At 29.6% G+C, this 20,879-nt stretch overlaps 1 pseudogene; it reads left to right on the top strand.

Annotated features, from left to right (window-relative positions):
- The window catches only part of LOC142330424 (putative polypeptide N-acetylgalactosaminyltransferase 9), a 74,558-nt pseudogene that overhangs the window by 15,545 nt on the left and 38,134 nt on the right, over positions 1-20,879 (top strand).

The raw sequence follows: 20,879 nt of genomic DNA on the forward strand, positions 1-20,879 counted from the left end.
AACTGTTATTAATTTCCATGTTTGTTTACAGACTAATGAAGTTTGTTAAAATAGCACAGTAACGATCACTATTAATTGTATTTTCAAAAAAGATTGGACCCACAATGCTTGTCCTATTCATACCGACCTAGACTCCAATTTTTGCTTCGTGTAAAGCTTGTTTGTGTAAATGAGGGTTAGTTATCAACCACAGTAGAGTATTTTGTGAATTAATATATCCTCCCAGATGAAACCACGCTTCATCTATAAAAAAATGTAACGTAACAAATTACTTTGTAGGGGAAAACTTTCAATTCTTTCTTTGAGCTTTATGTTATTGCATCTGAAATATCAGTAGCTCCTGTTCAATTAGCTTAGGTGGTCTTCCACTTCGATCAGCGTCTTCAACAGAGCCTGTTGCATGAAATTTTTAGATAAGAGTTTGAACTGCATTGTAGTGGGAAACAGGAATATTTTTGAATACTTTTCAGAAAATTTGTGCTTCACTAAATCAGTATACTTGTCATCTTTATGAAAGATGTGTTCAACAAGAAAAATTTATTCCTCTACCAAAAGAACCATTGTTTGTCACTACTAATGATTCTGGTAGACGAAACAATAGAAAGCAGAACGCAAAACGTTCAATCACAAATCAACAGTTGATGTCTTAGTTTATTACTAAGCAACATTCAACGAACCCAACAAGCAACCAACCTAATGCCAAAAAAACAGAACACACCTCATAATTCTAAAGCGTACTGGAGTACTGCAAAAAAACTTTCTGAATATACTGTATAAGTCTTTTTCTGATATACATTTTAAATTTTGTCCTTTTTTAACTTCTTTAATCTATTTTACCTCTATCCCATTATAAAAAAATCAAAGATTTTCTAAGTTAACCTGTTTTTACTATTCTAACAAGCTGACCAAAGAATATAAATCTTCACTTTTTCATTGTCTGTTTTTTTTTAATACTTTTTTCATCCGTTTTAAATTCATTTATGATTAATAATGTTTTTACTATTCCTTCTTGGCTAATATAACTATACACTACACTCTATAAGGGAAAGTATGCAAATCAGATCTAACTTTGAATGTCGGGGTTTGAACATCTTGACATTTCATATGGGTCCACTTAATCAAAAAACACAATTTTAATAATGAAAGATCTGTTTATAGATAAGTTGGCTTATTTTTTGCTTGATATCTTCAGACTTGGTTTGGATGAAATTTGACATGATAATTTCTATATCTGTTGCAATGATACAATTTAATTTTGGTTGCTATCGGTCTTACTGGCAGGAAAATTTAGGTCTTATTAGTTAGGTATCTCAAAATTTTACAAAAGAAAATTTTTATGTATAATTTAAGTTCCCCTTAGGAAACTAAAATCGTTCAGACAGTGCTCAGTCTTATTCAAACCTCCATAAAGGATGATGAGGCCTAAGCATTCTTTTTTTTTATTATTTCTGGAAGAAAAGTAGTTTATGTTGTTATGTATATTGTATTTTATGGTGAATGTAAAAAAAAGGCCTACATCAGCAATGTGCTATTCTCATTTGGGTTAAGTACCCTGATTTTTCTTCTTCCCAAAAAAATTTATTGGGAATGAGATGGTGAGACGTGTGTTATTCATGTCCTTTTTTTTACTACTTTATCAACGTTTTTTTCATCGATCCCTTTTCTCTTGATTTTATGAGTCTAGCAGTTCTGATCGTACTACTAGGTTTATAAGAAAAGGTTGGAACTGATTTTTTAAAGATTGATTTTAAGCAGTTTATTATAAAGCAAAGCTTCCATTGAGGCTCTCATTTTAAGAGCAAAGAGACTTAAAGGCTCTGGGGCCTGGATATGCTCAGATCCCCAATATATGAGTATGTTGGGGCCTGAATATGTTGTTAACAGCTTCACTTTTTTTACCTCTCTTTTTTTCCTGTTTAGCCTCCGGTAACTACCGTTTAGATAATTCTTCAGAGGATGAATGAAGATGATATGTATGAGTGTAAATGAAATGTAGTCTTGTACACTCTCAGTTCGACCGTTCATGAAATGTTTGGTTAATTGAAACCCAACCACCAAAGAACACCGGTATCCACGATCTAGTATTCAAATCCGTGTAAAAATAACTGGCTTTACTAGAACTTGAACGCTGTAACTCTCAACTTTCCAAATCAGCTGATTTGGGAAGACGCGTTAACCACTAGACCAACCCGGTGGTTCACTTTTTTTACCTAGGCAGTTTTAAAATCTGTTTTGACATTTTAAAGACTTAAATTATTGTTACTACTTTTATTCAATCTAAATAATTATGAATCGTGAAGAAGACAACCCTTTTGTATAATGTCATTAAATGTCTATATAATATTGGATTTTTAATTGAAAAGGTGACTCTTTTTTGTATCTGAACCAAAAGAAATTTATTGCATTTATTTAAGCTGGTCAGTAGAAAATCCATTGATCAGTAAAATGTATTATTTTTATTATGGATAAGGATATTGCTATCACCTGAGGGATTCTGGGGTGGATAGGTGTCCACTGTGCTTAGTGATGCACGCATTTTTTTTTGATGTGGTTGTTTGACTTGTTTTTTTATTGCTACATAAAGGTAGATCATTCTTTTCATATTGATTTACCATTTTTTTTTCTTAACATAGATCTCTTTTTCACTGGTGGTTTATTATGGTGTCTTTCACCTGATTCTCTGTTGGATTTCCTCTTGAAATATTAAGTTTATTTTTTACTTGATCAATCCAGGAACTCCCCATTATTGTGGGATATAAAAAGCTCCAACCTGGGGCTAAAGTTTAGTTTCATACACACGCACATATATATATATATATATGTATGCTAAAGAAATACATCCTATGTATATATCCTAATGAAAGACAGATAATAATTAAAAAAGTTAGAGAATTGCTTTTGGAAAATAACTATTCCAAAAGTTTTATTGATAAAATTGTGTGAAGTCTAGAATTTATAGGCTTTACAATACATTTTCTTATAAAAAAGAGAATATGAAAAAGAATATTTGGCGCTTCAATATGATCCTGATTTGTCTGAAAATATTCAAAAAGTTTTTAAAAATAGACTGATGGTGGCTCATAGTAGGTACAATACAATCAGTAACATTTTTCCAAAATTAAAGACGCCAACAAAGAAGCAAAATCTGTATAGTGGTTATTCAGCATGTTATATTGGACAAATATCCCAATATTTAAAAAAAGAATTGAGGTACATAAATATAGGAAAAATGAAATTACTCCATCGAATAAGCATGAAAAAGCCAAAAAACATAAATTTGATTATGATAATGTAAAAATTTTAGAAAGGGAACCTAATTTCGTAAAAAGAAATATATTTGAGATGATCCGCATTAAAAAGGATATAAATTCTATAAATAATAGAACGGACATATCTGATTTAAGTATTACATATGCTAATGTGTTTTAATAGATTAAAATTGATTGTGTTTTATTGGTTATTTGTTTATTTTGGCTTTTTTTTTGTGTAGTTTAGGTTAATTAATTTAGGATTAGTATTTTTTGTTTGGGTTGTAACTTCCAATGACACTGTGTTATCATTGGAATGGTGGTGGGAGTATCTATGAAAATGATTACATTTTTAGTTGTGGGGGTTTTCTGCTTTTGTTATTTTGTTTGTTTGGTTGTTGACCTAATTGCGTTAGAAAATTTTCTATTAATTTGGATAATTTTCTAACTTATTTAGTTTTTTTTATATTTGTCTAACCAAAGAATACAGTTTAATTATTATATATATATATATATATATATATATATATAATAATTTAATATTATATAATGTGTGTGTGCCTTTTACACTTCGTATCGGAATTTGTCAAATGTTATATAGGTTTTTTTTATATTTTAGAAAACTTTGTCTGTGATATTAGTTGTAAGATTTTAGTGATATTAGTTGTAAGTTTCATTTCACCTTTTTATTTTTTTTTAACTTAGTTTTAATTTTTTATTATATAATTTGTATTAGTTTTAAGTTTTATTTAATTTTACTAGTTTAGTTTTTAACCTAGTTTTAAGTTTTATGTTAGTGTTTTTATGTTTTTTAGCTTTTTTCTTTCTATTTTTTTTTTCTTTTAGTCTTTTTGTTATCCAAGAATGGGCCTTTTACACCCATCTCAGATCTTGTTAAATTATATTTACTTTTGTTTTTATTTTAGTTTTTACCTGTGATATTAGTTTTAAGTTTTAAATCCGTTAGATTAGTTTTTAATTTGTTCTTTTTTTTTCATAAAAAAAACAAAATCTGGGCAATGATAGACGTTTTTCGCCCTCAAAAAAAAAAGTGTCAAATTACCTAATTTAATTTTATTCTGTACTTGGTAGATCAAGTTATTTATTTATATTTGTAAATACATATATTATTTGTTTTTTAATGTATTTATATTATTTTTTGTAGACATGGATGTGTGGCGGAACACTGGAAATTGTTCCATGTTTACATATCGGCCATATATTTTGAAAACGTTCACCATTCAAATGGAGAACTGGTGTTAATGTTTTGAAAAGAAATTCAATTCGACTAGCTAAAGTATGGATGGATGAATATGCCTAATACTATTATCAGTGTGTTGGAAATGACTTGGTTTGTAATTTTTAATCTTTATTTTATTTAATTATTATTATTATTTATATAAGTTTGATGACAGCTTGAACTGACCCAAAATTACCTTAAATATTGATTATTTAATATTTTTTTATCAGAAAATCTTCCACACCATGGAGATTTTTCTTTAAATACAAGAATTAAATAATAAAAATCTGTAAGGAGTGGGAAAAGGTTTATTATTTTTAATTTATTATATTTAATAAAGTCATAGTGTCACTTTACTTTTATTTCTTACCACACGACTAAACTTAACTTCATTTATAAACTTGTGCTAAAAAATTTATAAATTTTTTGTTACCCTGTTATGTTTTAGCAGTTTTTTTTAAATTGTAGGAATTCTAATCCACTATCAACTAGAAATGTTTATTTGTGGTCATATCTTATTTGAAAAGTTTTCTAAAGATTAAAGAACCCAAAAACAAATATAAAAAAATCTGATATGGATACCATCACATGACTGGACTTCCTTGTACTATTAAATTACATATACACTTTTTTTGCTGCACTCGATTCAAACTTATTTCATTTGAAAGTAAGATATGATTCTCCAGTTCTTTAATAAAACAAACAGTTACACAATTGCTAAAATATTAGTTATTAATATCAAATATTTATAAGATTATTAATTCAACAATCTTACATGAAACATTAGAATAGAGTAAAAGTCCCTTCATTATTCTTTAAATAAATGTATGTCTTATATCTACATAATGCTGTGTTTTTTAAAATTGTTATGATGTAACCATCAACAAAATGAAAAAAAAAAATTAATAATCATCAGATGTTTCACCAAATCTCATGTGGACACCACATTACTTGCATGCCTATTAAATTATATATACACATTTTTCTAAAAATAAAAAGTACATAAAATTTTATTTCATTAATAACTTCTGATATTTTTTTTATTTTATTGCTGTTATTCAATAATTATTTATTGTAATTTTTTTTTTACAATTGGAGGTTAATAATTATTATTAAATCAATATATTTAAATTAAAAAAAGTTAAAAAAAAAAAGAAGATGAAGTCTGATTCCAACCAATGTGCCTTCCCCTTATAAGATCCAAATATTTAATTAATTAAAATTTCATTTGACTATAACTCTGGAACCAATGAAAATAAGTACCACTTATGATACATCATAAAAATCTCTCAATGAGGGTTTAGTACTGCAGTTATAAGTCCAAAATCCGCAGTTTTCTTATTTTGGTCTTTTTTTGGACACTTTTGGTTCAGTCGATTGCAATCAAAAGGGGAGGTGCACAACTAGATGTTACAACAGTCCTAATCCAAAATTTCAACATCCTACAGCTAATTGTTTTTGAGTTATGCAAGATATATAAGTACATACATACATACATGCATATGTACAGACGTCACGTCGAAACTAGTCAAAATGGATTCAGGGGTGATTCCGTTGAAATCTGAAACCAACAATTTTTCACGATCACAATACTTCCTTTACTTTATACAAGGAAGTAAAAAACAAAAAAAAAACTAGTCAAACTCAACCAATTTTACTATGGGAATCATGATTTTTAGAACTATGAAACCTGAAAATTTCATGATTTTTGGCAAGAAATTGATAAATTTTAGTCATTGTAAAGTTAAGTTTTTTAGACAATAGAAAAATTACTATCAGATTGAACATTCCTAAATTTCTGATCAATTTTACTTTGTGTTAGATGTTTGATATACACCGCTCATTTTGTGTATTACAGCAGCTTGGTAATACATTTTGTCAGAAAAAATAAAACAAAACACTATGATAAAATAAGTATAATGTTACAATTCAAATATCACAAACAACTAAAAACAGTAATAAACGCACAATCCTTTTGGCTCATCTACGTATTATACAACACACCAATAAATATAATATTATAAAAAAACTAATATAAAATAAAGCATTCTTTTCACTCTGATTGAACTATGATTTCACAGCCAACTCAAAACAACAACAAACTAACAGAATTTACATATTACATGATGAACACACCTAAAATAAAAATTTTCTCTAAAAATAAAAACATAAACAATTATTAAGTTCAAAATAATAATTTTTGTTTAACATTGCAATATTAATTCTGATGTCACAAATGACTTAGTCAGTAACAAATGTAACCTCTATCAAGTGGACTGCCATGTTTGCCATGACAACCAAACATGTGATCATTACAAATGTCATTTTGACAGATGAAATTTTACTGAATCATGTTTCTCGCATAAAATGAAATTAATGAAAAATCTTCAAAGAGTTCATACAGACAGTCATTTTTTTTTTATCAACTAAGAAAATGTTAAAAACAAAGTAATATTATAAGCTTAAACTATTTTGTTGTACTATTAGTGTGACAATCAATTTTTAAGCTTTATATCAATGAATGCCCAGTCACTGAAAAGATTACTGCTATCTACAACTAAAAAATTGATATGTGTGCATGTATAATGTTAAAAGAAAATCGAATACCCAGACAGTTTATGTACACAAGTGAAATTTCTTGAGAAAATGTCTAAAATAAATAATTATAGTTAAAGGAAAATTGCTTATTTAGATAAAATGCACATAAATCAAAATTTTATATATGGAAAAACAAAAATATATTGTCTAGGAATTTTAGGTAAAGGTGAAATAATTATTTTACTACATGTTGGTTTAGCATAAACTTTAAATGCATATATGTGTTAATATTACATTTTGAATGAAAATAGATGTTCATCTTACTTCAATAACCAGTTTATAGGAATGAAAACAAATAGAAAGTGTTATAAATGATGAATTACATAAATCGGTTGTAATGAACCAATAACATAGCTTACATAATTCATTAAAACTAGACTAGCAATTTTCTGGTGCAATATTAAGTTATATTATAGCTTAATTATATTAGTAGTAGTGTTAAATTGAATTGAAATTATTAAAAAAAAAAATATTTTTTTAATTGAAAATACTTTTTTTTTAGGGTGAATAAAAAAAGATTTGAGGAAGAGATTAGGTTGTAAATCATTTAAATGGTATTTAGAAAATGTATATCCTGAATTATTTGTACCTGATGATGCAGTTGCATCTGGCGAGGTGTGTATTAAACTATTTTTATTACTATTATTATTTTATATATATATTTTTGTATTTTTAATAAATTTAATTTAATTATTATTATAGATTTGATTATAGAGAGGAATTTATTTATATAAACAAGTTATCTTCAAAAAGTTTCTGAAATTTTTTTTTAATATTCGTGTAACCCATTTGTAGAAACGTGTTCTTCATTAATTTACCATTCTTGAATCAGCTCTAAAAGGAAAGAATTTCCCTTGAAATTCTTATCTTTTTGAGTTGAATTTATATAAACAAATTAGTAAAAATTAGCTGCTGATAAGGTTTAAGACTTGCAGATAAGGTGGGAGTATGGTGTAGACTCTTCAGAGTTGTTACATATATCATGCAATATACTTGTTAATTGTCATGAATGAATCTAACGTGAATTGTCTTATAAGAGAATTCCCACCTTTTTTATCATATTTATTTAAAACCATTTATTCTGATTAGTTTCTATAAATAATAAGATATGTTGATAAGAAAAGTAATCAAATTTATATTACAAAAGTAATCAAATGTATATTTAAATTACAAAATTTGTTAGTCAAATTTGCATTATATAAACACGTAAGCGTTATTATTTTACAAGGAATGGAAATGCAACACCAACTATAGTTTATAGGCTTTCAACTTCAACTGATAACACCCGCATTTAGAAAGTCAACAATCTGGTGGGTACAAATTTTGTACTGTCAGAGGACTTGCAAAAGAGGTTAGCATCTCAATCAGATCATGCCATGACATTTTGACTGAAAAATTGAACATGCATTGAGTCGCAGCAAAGTTTGTTCCTCTTGTTTGATGACCGAACAACAGAAAGAACATTTGTCAGCTACTTCTTGAACAAGCCGATGATGATGATGATACAATTCATGCAAAGGATCATAGTGGGAGACAAAATCTGAATTTACGGCTACAAAATTGAGACAAAAGTTCAATCGTCAAAAAATCACATATTACAAAAATCGCTACTAACACTTAAATATGTTGCATTCAAATAAGAATAACATGAAAATGAAATGAGTTATCAATAATCCAAGAACATGTGGTTACAGAGGAGGTTATGCAGAACAGTCACTAAATATCTCCATCAGTGCATAATTAAAGATGTTCAGTTATTTTCTGAACAAACCTCTTATTGTAGATATTTTAAAACTATTAGACGATTAGATAGATATTAAACTATTAGACATGCCAGTTTATAATTTTAAACCTTTGTTACAATCATAATCATATACAGATATAATAAAAGGTGTGGCAAGCTGTTTGAGATTTACTGTTACTATATGGAGGAGTTTATCATTTAATTTAGTTTTTGTTATACTAATGTATGTAATCCAATAATCTATATGGCTACTTCTTGTGATAATATTTAATTAAAAAAGGATTCATTTCTTAATACCAATTTAGGTATACACAAGCAGGGATGCATTTAGGTATGCATAATCACAATGTGTGATTGTTAACTAGATATACTTCATCCTGGGATTGTAATGATGCAGTTTAGCTGTAGATGTATACCATGAGTTATAAAGTGTGTACTCCTGCAGAATAGTAGTTATTTTGTGATCTGGTTATCAGTGTACAGAATAAACAGCACTGATAAGAGTTTAAAATAAATGATAAGAAATTTTAAAATGTTATGAGAACAAAGGAATGTATGAGAAAAATTAACAACCACAATTTTTTTGTAGAATTACGTATTAAGGAAGGAATCGAAGGATAGGAAAAACAAGTTCTGATTTGGTAATATCTGAAAGAAAAGATGTTGTCTATTGCTATAATTGTTTTTATTCTTAAATTAAAAACTGTAGAGAATTTGAATTAAGTTTTTAAAAAGAGTGGAAATAAAAAATAAGAAAAAATAAATATGAAATATTTTGTTACAGCATTCATCTTTTATAAAAAAAGAGAAATTAAAAATTACAAGACGTACTTAATAGATAAAACTGATACCTATAAAAAAATCCATGATATAGTGATGGAGGTTAGAAGATTATAAGCAAATGAAATTGCTAATTTGTGATGTCTAAAATTAATCTTCACATCTCAAATTAATCATATGAAATCATCTCAAATTAATGAAATTAATCATATTTCACATGAATGTTATTTACGTGAAAACTGAAGCATGTGCAGCAGTTTTACCATCTGTATTTGCCACAATGGCTGCAGCAAAACGCAATACAACTGAATAAAAAGCATGAACAAATGAACAAATAAACATTTCTAAGTACAGTTTGAAGCGGTTTCAATGTAATCAAGGAATTTTAGCACAATTTCCTATAAATCTTACCACTGAACATTGCTCTTCTGGTATACATGTTTCAAGCCAAGCTGACATTCTGTAATCAACAAAAGAGTTATATTTAGATTAATTATGATCAAACAGCTGGTTAAATGTGTTCCCAAGGTTGCCAACTTGACCCTCAAAAAGTTTCATTGTCGTTGAATGAACCATTTTTTTGTCTCATTAATTATTGAACATCCCTTCTTGTATTACGTGAAAATTTTATTACGTGATTGATTTCATGATGCATGAAGGTGTTTTTTGTTTTTTTTTGAGAGAGAATCATATCAAAGAAATCTAGAATTCTTGAAGTAAATAATTGAAAATATAGAATTCAGTTAATACTTTGAGTTAAAAAAAATTAGCATAGGAACAAAAAAATGGAACAAAGATGTACATTTGATTGGTTAAATGATAATCGAAATGAATTAATAATCAGTGTTCTTCTTCAGATCATGAATTGAGTATTTCTGCCTGTTCCAGGAATCAGATAAATTACTATGCAATCCTCTCTTGTTTTACTTTGAGGCTGTTTTGGTTCCTGCCAATAACAACAACAAAATCTCCTGAGCACATTGTGAATGCTGTGTAGGTTTATTCTGTTGTTAGAACTGCTGCCTTATTACCTCCAAGTTTGCAGACTTTTCTTTCAGGGCTTGCTCTCCTAATCTCCTCTGCCCTCTTTGTCACGGAGTATTTTCTTTCATTTAAACCACTGACCAGTTTCACTTTTTCCTTTTAAGTCAGGTGCCCTATAATTGGGTGGTTATTAAATTTAGAGACAGATCGACCCAAATTTTTTCTTTAAAGTCTATACTCCCTTCTGCACTTCTTCTTTGCTTGCAAGATGAGGTCCCTGGCTTGGAATTGGTGATATCAAAAGACACTCTTGGTCTTATGTTATTCATATTCAAGTGAGAATAAAATAATTCAATAGAATTCAAAATTAAAAAAAACGTAAAAATGTTTTAGATTTAAAAAAGTAAATTGTCAGTAAAATGTTATTAGACCACTAAAGAAATCAACAGATTTTCTTTTCTTTTGAAAGTAAAGATTGTAGAAATTGTTAATTTGGAAAATTAAAACTGTGATCTTTTTTTTTTTTAAAAAAAGCTAAGTATGATAGGCTTCGCTTCATTCATGATGGAATATTTTTTTAATTATTATTCATGGTATTTTTCTGTACTATGTATCTAATATTTTTTACTGTGGAGTGAACAGTTATTGCTGATTATTTCTATGTAAAATAATATTTTAAGTTATATTTACTAAATAGGTGCGTAATCTTGGATATAGGGGCAAGACTTGTATTGATTCAGCAGCCAGAAAGGGTGATTTCCATAAACCAGTCGGATTATATCCGTGCCACAAAATGGGAGGAAATCAGGTGTGTGCATATTTACATGCATGTAAATGGTGATGACGATGATCCAGTTTTGATGTTTTTTTTCTCATTTAATTACTTTTTTCAGTTGCTATAAGATAGCAGCAGTCAAAATGCAGCAGCAGCATTTCTAGTGACTCAGGAATACTCTTTATATAAATATTATAATGTGCTTAGTTGGTTGTATTTTATGTGTTTACTTTTAATACTAATAACATACAATGTGATTCATGAAATTTTACTTTCACTACAGGAGTCATTTAAAAAAAAAAAATTATTTAAATATTTTATTTTTATAATCCTCCTCTATGAATCATGAGACCTTGCCGTTGGTGAGGGGGCTTGAGTGCTCAGGGATACAGAGTAGCTGGACCGAAGGTGCAACCATATCGGAGAGGTATCTGTTAAGAGCCAGACTAAGGAATGATTCCTGAAAGAGGGCAGCAGCTCTTTCAGTAGTTGTTAGGGGCGTGAGTCAGGACGACTTAAACGGCCGTATCAACATCACTCAGTCCTCTGAGTACTGCGCAGCTGAAAGCAATGGAAAACTACAGCTGCTTTTTTTCCAAGAAAATGTGGCTCTCTGCATTTTCACATAGCAATAATGGAGGCGCCTTCCTTGGTAAAATATTCCGGAGGTAAAATAGTCCCCCGTTCGGATCTCCGGGTGGGGACTACTAAGGAAGGGGTCACCAGAAAATTAAAAAATAACATTCTACGAGTCGGAGCGTGGAATGTTAGAAGCTTAAGAAAGGTTGGTAGGCTAGAAAATTTAAAAAAGGAAATGGGTAGGACAAATGTGGATATAGTAGGAATTAGTGAGGTTCGGTGGGAAGAGGAAGGCGACTTTTGGTCAGGTGATTTTAGAGTAATTAACTCAGCGTCAAATAATGGGCAGGCAGGAGTAGGTTTCGTGATGAACAAGAAGATAGGGAGGAGAGCAGAGTATTTCAAAACGCATAGCGATAGAATCATTGTAATAAGCATAAAATCAAAACCTAAACCGACAACGATTGTTAACGTCTATATGCCTACAAGCGCCCATGATGATGATGAGGTAGAGTGTGTATACGAAGAGATTGATGAAGCAATTAAACACGTAAAAGGAGATGAAAATTTAATAATAGTTGGAGATTGGAATGCAAGCATTGGAGAAGGCAAGGAAGGAAATATAGTGGGTGAATATGGGCTGGGCAAAAGGAATGAAAGAGGGGACCGACTTACAGAGTTTTGCACGAAGTATAATTTAGTAATTGCCAACACCCAATTTAAAAATCATAATAGAAGAATATACACTTGGAAAAAGCCAGGCGATACTGCAAGGTATCAGATAGATTATATCATGGTTAAGCAAAGATTTAGAAATCAACTCGTTGACTGCAAAACTTACCCTGGAGCAGACATTGATAGTGACCATAATTTGGTGATAATGAAATGTAGATTGGGGTTTAAAAACCTGAAGAAAAGGTGTCAGATGAATCGGTGGAATTTAGAGAAGCTTGAGGAAGAGGAGGTAAAGAAGATTTTTGAGGAGGACATCGCAAGAGGTCTGTGTAAAAAAGATAAGGTAGAAAATGTAGAAGAAGAATGGGAGAATGTTAAAAAGGAAATTCTTAAATCAGCAGAAGCAAACTTAAGCGGAATAAAGAGAACTGGTAGAAAACCTTGGGTTTCAGACGATATATTGCAGCTGATGGATGAACATAGAAAATATAAGAATGCTAGTGATGAAGAAAGTAAAAGGAACTATCGGCAATTAAGAAATGCTATAAACAGGAAGTGCAAACTGGCGAAAGAAGAGTGGATTAAAGAAAAGTGTTCAGAAGTGGAAAGAGAAATGAACATTGGTAAAATAGACGGAGCATACAGGAAAGTTAAGGAAAATTTTGGGGTACATAAATTAAAATCTAATAATGTGTTAAACAAAGATGGTACACCAATATATAATACGAAAGGGAAAGTCGATAGATGGGTGGAATATATTGAAGAGTTATACAGAGGAAATGAATTAGAAAATGGTGTTATAGAGGAAGAAGAGGAAGTTGAGGAGGATGAAATGGGAGAAACAATACTGAGATCTGAATTTAAGAGAGCATTAAAAGATTTAAATGGCAGAAAGGCTCCTGGAATAGACGGAATACCTGTAGAATTACTGCGCAGTGCAGGTGAGGAAGCGATTGATAGATTATACAAACTGGTGTGTAATATTTATGAAAATGGGGAATTTCCATCAGACTTCAAAAAAAGTGTTATAGTTATGATACCAAAGAAAGCAGGGGCAGATAAATGTGAAGAATACAGAACTATTAGTTTAACTAGTCATGCATCAAAAATCTTAACTAGAATTTTATACAGAAGAATTGAGAGGAGAGTGGAAGAAGTGTTAGGAGAAGACCAATTTGGTTTCAGGAAAAGTATAGGAACAAGGGAAGCAATTTTAGGCCTCAGATTAATAGTAGAAGGAAGATTAAAGAAAAACAAACCAACATACTTGGCGTTTATAGACCTAGAAAAGGCTTTCGATAACGTAGACTGGAATAAAATGTTCAGCATTTTAAAAAAATTAGGGTTCAAATCCAGAGATAGAAGAACAATTGCTAACATGTACAGGAACCAATCAGCAACAATAACAATTGAAGAACATAAGAAAGAAGCCCTAATAAGAATGGGAGTCCGACAAGGATGTTCCCTATCTCCGTTACTTTTTAATCTTTACATGGAACTAGCAGTTAATGATGTTAAAGAACAATTTAGATTCGGAGTAACAGTACAAGGTGAAAAGATAAAGATGCTACGATTTGCGGATGATATAGTAATTCTAGCCGAGAGTAAAAAGGATTTAGAAGAAACAATGAACGGTATAGATGAAGTCCTACGCAAAAACTATCGCATGAAAATAAACAAGAACAAAACAAAAGTAATGAAATGTAGTAGAAATAACAAAGATGGACCACTGAATGTGAAAATAGGAGGAGAAAAGATTATGGAGGTAGAAGAATTTTGTTATTTGGGAAGTAAAATTACTAAAGATGGACGAAGCAGGAGCGATATAAAATGCCAAATAGCACAAGCTAAACGAGCCTTCAGTAAGAAATATAATTTGTTTACATCAAAAATTAATTTAAATGTCAGGAAAAGATTTTTGAAAGTGTATGTTTGGAGTGTCGCTTTATATGGAAGTGAAACTTGGGCGATCGGAGTATCTGAGAAGAAAAGATTAGAAGCTTTTGAAATGTGGTGCTATAGGAGAATGTTAAAAATCAGATGGGTGGATAAAGTGACAAATGAAGAGGTATTGCGGCAAATAGATGAAGAAAGAAGCATTTGGAAAAATATAGTTAAAAGAAGTGACAGACTTATAGGCCACATACTAAGGCATCCTGGAATAGTCGCTTTAATATTGGAAGGACAGGTAGAAGGGAAAAATTGTTTAGGCAGGCCACGTTTGGAGTATGTAAAACAAATTGTTGGGGATGTAGGATGTAGAGGGTATACTGAAATGAAACGACTAGCACTAGATAGGGAATCTTGGAGAGCTGCATCAAACCAGTCAAATGACTGAAGACAAAAAAAAAAAAAAAAATTTTTATAATTTTCCTTCAGAAATGAAATAATATATAAAAAAATTTTGGACTTATAGAACAAATTAATTGTTTTATATGTTACTTGATTTTTTTTTTAAATCGGCCCTGGAACTATAAGTATTTTCTGAGAAAATTGTTATAAAACTTAAAAATTGATTAAAATAACAGGTATTTAAATTGATTATTAAATTTGGTTAATTTATAAATAAATTACTGAAATTTATGTTGGTCTTTATTCTGAGAAAATTAATATGTAAACAAAATCAAATGAAAAACAAATGCAGAAAATACTTTTATTTAGCATACTGATCTAAATTTGGGAGAATGTGTTTAAAAAAAATATTAAAATTATATTATTGGGTGTTTTATTAGTAAAAGAACAGTATCTATTGTACTTTTACCGAATAAATATCTATTAGTAAATTATCTTCACTGAATGTAATGTAATATCTCTGTGTTAACTTACATTTTTACAACTACCTCTTATTCATGTATAAATAAATCTTTTATTATAATTAGACCTTAATATAAAGATAAAATTAGGAATGAGTAGATTTGCCAACACAGATACATGCTGGGAACTGTCCCAGCATTTGTCTAGATGGATCAAGAGAAACCATGGTAAAACCTTAATCAGAACAGAATAAAAAAAATACATAAGCAATTGTAAAATAATAAAAAAATATTCCTGATCAAATTCCATATAAATAAATTAAAAATTTAAATGCTTGAAATAATATTAAACTATTACAAAATAGAAAATTCAGATGGTTTTAATGAAAGTTATTTGAGCACATATTATAATGTACATGTTAAATAGAATATACAACATTCAAGTTTTTTTAATTATTCTAATTAACCCTTTAAGAATCAGACTATATTTGGAGATATTTTTAAAAAATCCCATGCTTAAATGATTTTTTTTTTGTCTTCAGTCATTTGACTGGTTTGATACTGGATTTCAGTATACCCTCTACATCCTACATCCCTAACAATTTGTTTTACATATTCCAAACGTGGCCTGCCTACACAATTTTTCCCTTCTACCTGTCCTTCCAATATTAAAGCGACTATTCCAGGATGCCTTAGTATGTGGCCTATAAGTCTGTCTCTTCTTTTAACTATATTTTTCCAAATGCTTCTTTCTTCATCTATTTGCCGCAATACCTCTTCATTTGTCACTTTATCCACCCATCTGATTTTTAACATTCTCCTATAGCACCGCATTTCAAAAGCTTCTAATCTTTTCTTCTCAGATACTCCGATCATCCAAGTTTCACTTCCATATAAAGCGACGCTCCAAACATATACTTTCAAAAATCTTTTCCTGACATTTAAATTAATTTTTGATGTAAACAAATTATATTTCTAACTGAAGCCTCGTTTCGCCTGTGCTATTCGGCATTTTATATCTCTCCTGCTTCGTCAATCTTTAGTAATTCTACTTCCCAAATAATAAAATTCTTCTACCTCCGTAATCTTTTTTCCTCCTATTTTCACATTCAGTGGTCCATTTTTGTTATTTCTACTACGTTTCATTACTTTCGTTTTGTTCTTTTCATGTGGTTTTCGTTTATGTTTTTGTTTATTTTCATGCGGTAGTTCTTGTGTAGGACTTCATTCATAAGGTGAAGTAGATGCAATTTATCCGAAATTGCATCTTGGATAAATATTTTTGTTTGTACTAAGTCAAAGTATAAACAAACATTCTGTAGTAATAATAATTAGAAAGTATATATAACTACTTTTCTAGTAGATTCAAGTTGTAGTTATATGCACTGATGTATATTAGAGCTGATAATTTAACTAGATGTGTCTTCTAATATGCAATAACACATTTTGTATGTTTTAACAAAAAGTATATTTAATGTTGAACTATTTTCTATAATAATGATTATGATCATATAATGTATGTACTCCACCAAGTTTTGATATGCTGTGATTCAATAACTGTAATTAACTCTTAGTGCCAGCTATTTTTTCAAAAATCAATAATAAAAGTTCTCAAGAATTTTCCAAAAAAAAAAAAAAAATCATAATAAAGGGTGCCAAAAGTGATCATAGTTTTTTCTTATTTGCAAAATGTAATTAAGAAATAGTTTATTTTAGCCAGTAACAAAAATTTTTTTTCTTGTGAAGATTCTTACATTTATCTATAAAAAAAATTATATTTTGTATTATGAGAATCGTTCAATAATTAAACAGACAAATGGCAACAGCAGAAAAACTGTTTAATAGAACAGATTGTATAAAAGTTGGCTGCTGAATTTAAATATGGTCATATATTCATTCAAGATGATAAACATTCCAGATACCCAAAAATCGTTATGACTGATGAAATAGTCACAAAAAACACATCATATTAAATGATATACACAGTAGTAAACTAGCTTGCTGATATCGCAAACATCTGAATCGACTATACCCACTATAAATTACACAATGTTTTGCGAATGCAAAAGCTTTCTGCTCAATGGGTGCTGTGTCTGTTAACAGTTACCTAAAACTACATTTGACTGAACTCTACTCAAGGGTGTTAAGACTTATTTAAACCTGATTTCACCGAGTTTCTTGTATGTTTTATAACAGTACATGAAACATGGATTCATCATTCTATGCCAAAGACCAAACAATGGGAGACCTTGATGTGATGTTCATAGACACCTGGAAAAAGGCAGAACCATCTCTAGGAAGATTTACTTTATTACTGGTTTAGTTGAGTGTTATTTGGGCTAAACAAAAAAAAAAGGCTCTTTCACCACAACATTACATATACACACTCATCTCAGATTATTGCTGCAAAACTTTATGACCTACTCCTCAAAATGCTTCCTCATGCACCATACTCACCAGATTTGGCTTCTAAAACCTGAAGAAATAAATGGTTGTCTGAACGAAGATTCACTTCAAATGTTGAAGTCAAAGCTGGGAGAACCACTTATTTTTTAGACCTGGACAAATCGCATTATATGAGAGTATTAAAAAGTCGTTCTAAATATATCAAATTGCAAGATATATACATTAAAAAATATTAAAAGTTTCTGAAAAATCTTGTTCTTTTGTCAGTTTGAGAACATCCCAAATTCTTGACAATGACTGTTGCTTGAGATTTTCATTCTGTGTTTTATAATGAATTATGCTTTTTTTAAATATAATTTGCCCTTTGTTATAAGCTGTTGCTATTAATTTTTTATTTTAATTACTTCTATTCTTGCTCTAATTTTGTTTTTTGAACTACTATATCATCAGTGCCTGATTTTATCACTAAGTTAGAAACCATAAATTTCTTTACTTTTTTTAATGGAGTCAAATCATTAACTAAAATTTGAAATATCTGTTTTATATTTAAATTATTAAATTCACTTGCATACTTATATGACTATCTCCTAATGTTATTTGTTCATTAATTATTCTCATAGCTAATAGATACTTCATTACAAGACAAAACATCTTTGCAGCTTAATTTTAACACTAATGAGGAAGTTGAAATTTAAGAAACTCATTTACAAACAGTAAAGACAGAGGAGATTGAATTACCAAGTCATGTGAGTAAAATATTTATACTATGTTGTAATTTATTCCGTTAAAAATAATTTATATTTATTATAATTAATTATAAAAGTAGTTAAAGATGTGGAAAAATTAGTATTACTATCATATTAATGCAATTGCGTTGAAGAGTGTCTTTGTTGTTCTGAAAGTTATTTACTATTAATGTGGCAGATTGGCGCTTTATTTACCACAGCTCAACACAGGCCAACACAGCTCATTCTCTCACACTAAAAAAAAACAATCTAAGTAAAACAATCTAAGCTTTTACCTTCTTCCAGAATAAATTGTGCTTAATTCTTTCTTTTCTTTTTTTGTTTTTAACAAAATTGAATAATATTTCTCATTAACAATTTTCTGAATGATAAGGAAAACCAAGGTAAATAGTAGCCAATCTTTAATTCTTTGGTTAGTGAAGAAAATTTTGTTACTTTTTTTAGTAATCTATATTTCTATTCCATACTCTGTATATTCTACACAGGATTGCAATAGTGGACTATCAAGTTTAAGCAAATTTGTTTACTTTTTTGAAATTTTGAACCAAGTAATGTTTTTTAAATGTAAACATCGTTGACTACCAAATGAGCTAAAAATTTCTTGTATTTCACAATTTTATAGCATTTAATATAATGTGTGTATTGTAAACAATGAGTTCATGTGGTATATTTCTACATTATTCCCATAAAATTACTAAAAATGATATATATATCCGCGTGTATTTATTTGTAAAACTTATAAAAAATAACATAGGTTTAAGGGTTTATTAGTGCATTCAATCATTTGGAATAACCCAATATGTTTCTGGGCATGGTTTTTTGCGGACTACTTACACAGGATGGGCGGAGTACCACAAGGAACTGTAACAACTGTGGTGAAATTCACACGGCTGAGCATGTTATATTCTCATGAGTCAGATGTAGGGATCTGAGGACTCAGTCGCTGGATCGATATGAGGTGCAAGTAAACGACATCAGAACAATGTTGGAATATAAAGAGAAATGGGATCGAATTTCTAGTGCCGTGACAACAGTAATCTGGATCAAAGCAGAGGAAGAGAGGATTAGGCAGGCTAAGTAATTGTCGACCACACGCCATAGGGCTGGCTGAGACTGCCGACGAGGGATGGTGGAAGGCGGTCAGCCTCTGGGGGTGGCTCCTCATAGTCGTCGTCCGGAGATCGCCCCCTGGGGACACCGTCGCTGCCGTTCTGAGTCGGTGCTGGGAGTTCTCAACGGTTGCACGGAGGCTGTGTGTATGCATCACGGACATACGCACTCTAACAACATCTTACGAAACCTGTTAGCGAGCCTGACACATTGACCGTAAATGGGATTCTTCCACCTCTATGAAAAAAAAAATAAAAAATAGTAACTCGAAGTGGGCTGCAACCGCGCGTTCCACGTAGAAATTCGAGAAGCGCGTTTGAACCTCACTAGTGAGTGCTTCACTATCACGCGTTGGCCAGATGCCTGATCAAGCACTCTGTACTGGCCTTTTACATTTATCCTCCACGAACGTTAAAAAAAGTAACTAATTACTTATGAAATATTTAAAGTATGTTTTTATAAAAAATATATAATTTGGATCAGTTTGTCGTTACCGAAGTTTTTATTTTAATTAATATCATCGCCGATCGTCAACGATCAGAATCTATAAAGTAATGAAAAATGATTACTGGTTTGTTTAATTTATTAATGAAAATGTTTGAATTTTTATGTTGAACTACGCTTGTTTTTTTGTGTTTATTACTTTTACGTTCAACAAAACCATTATTACTATTATTATTAAATGTCGGAGCATTTTTTAAAAATAATTTAATAAAAAAAAAATCGTTTAAATTCTTTTTTAATAAATAACAATCGCTTCTAACAATTTTATGAAAATTTCAATAAAGTCACTATTTTTTGCATTAAATCAATTTAAATGTTCATTAAGTGAAAAATTATTTATTAAGTCTGCTGTATAATAACGAATAAATATATATATATATTTTTCCAACATACATCATAGATTGAAGTAAAAAATTGCATGTGTTGGCATCATTGATCAACACGCCTACTATTTGTGTGACAGGGTTATTACTTAAAGATCTATATCCTAATTTCAGTATTATTTATTGTTTGGGTTCTCATTTGTTTATCTAAGTAAGTAATTTTAAATTATTCTAATATAAATTAATAGAATTTAATTTTGATTTTTTTTTAATAGAAAAATCGATAGTGTGGACTTTATCTTGTGATGTAAAATCGTTAATTTAAGCAAGGTCAAAAAATTTCAATATAATTTGTAGACACATTATTATTATTAATTTGTAAATAGTAATTTTCTTCATATTGAACTGGAATTA

The sequence above is a fragment of the Lycorma delicatula genome, chromosome 9 (assembly GCF_047948215.1).
Source record: "Lycorma delicatula isolate Av1 chromosome 9, ASM4794821v1, whole genome shotgun sequence".
NCBI lineage: Eukaryota > Metazoa > Arthropoda > Insecta > Hemiptera > Fulgoridae > Lycorma > Lycorma delicatula.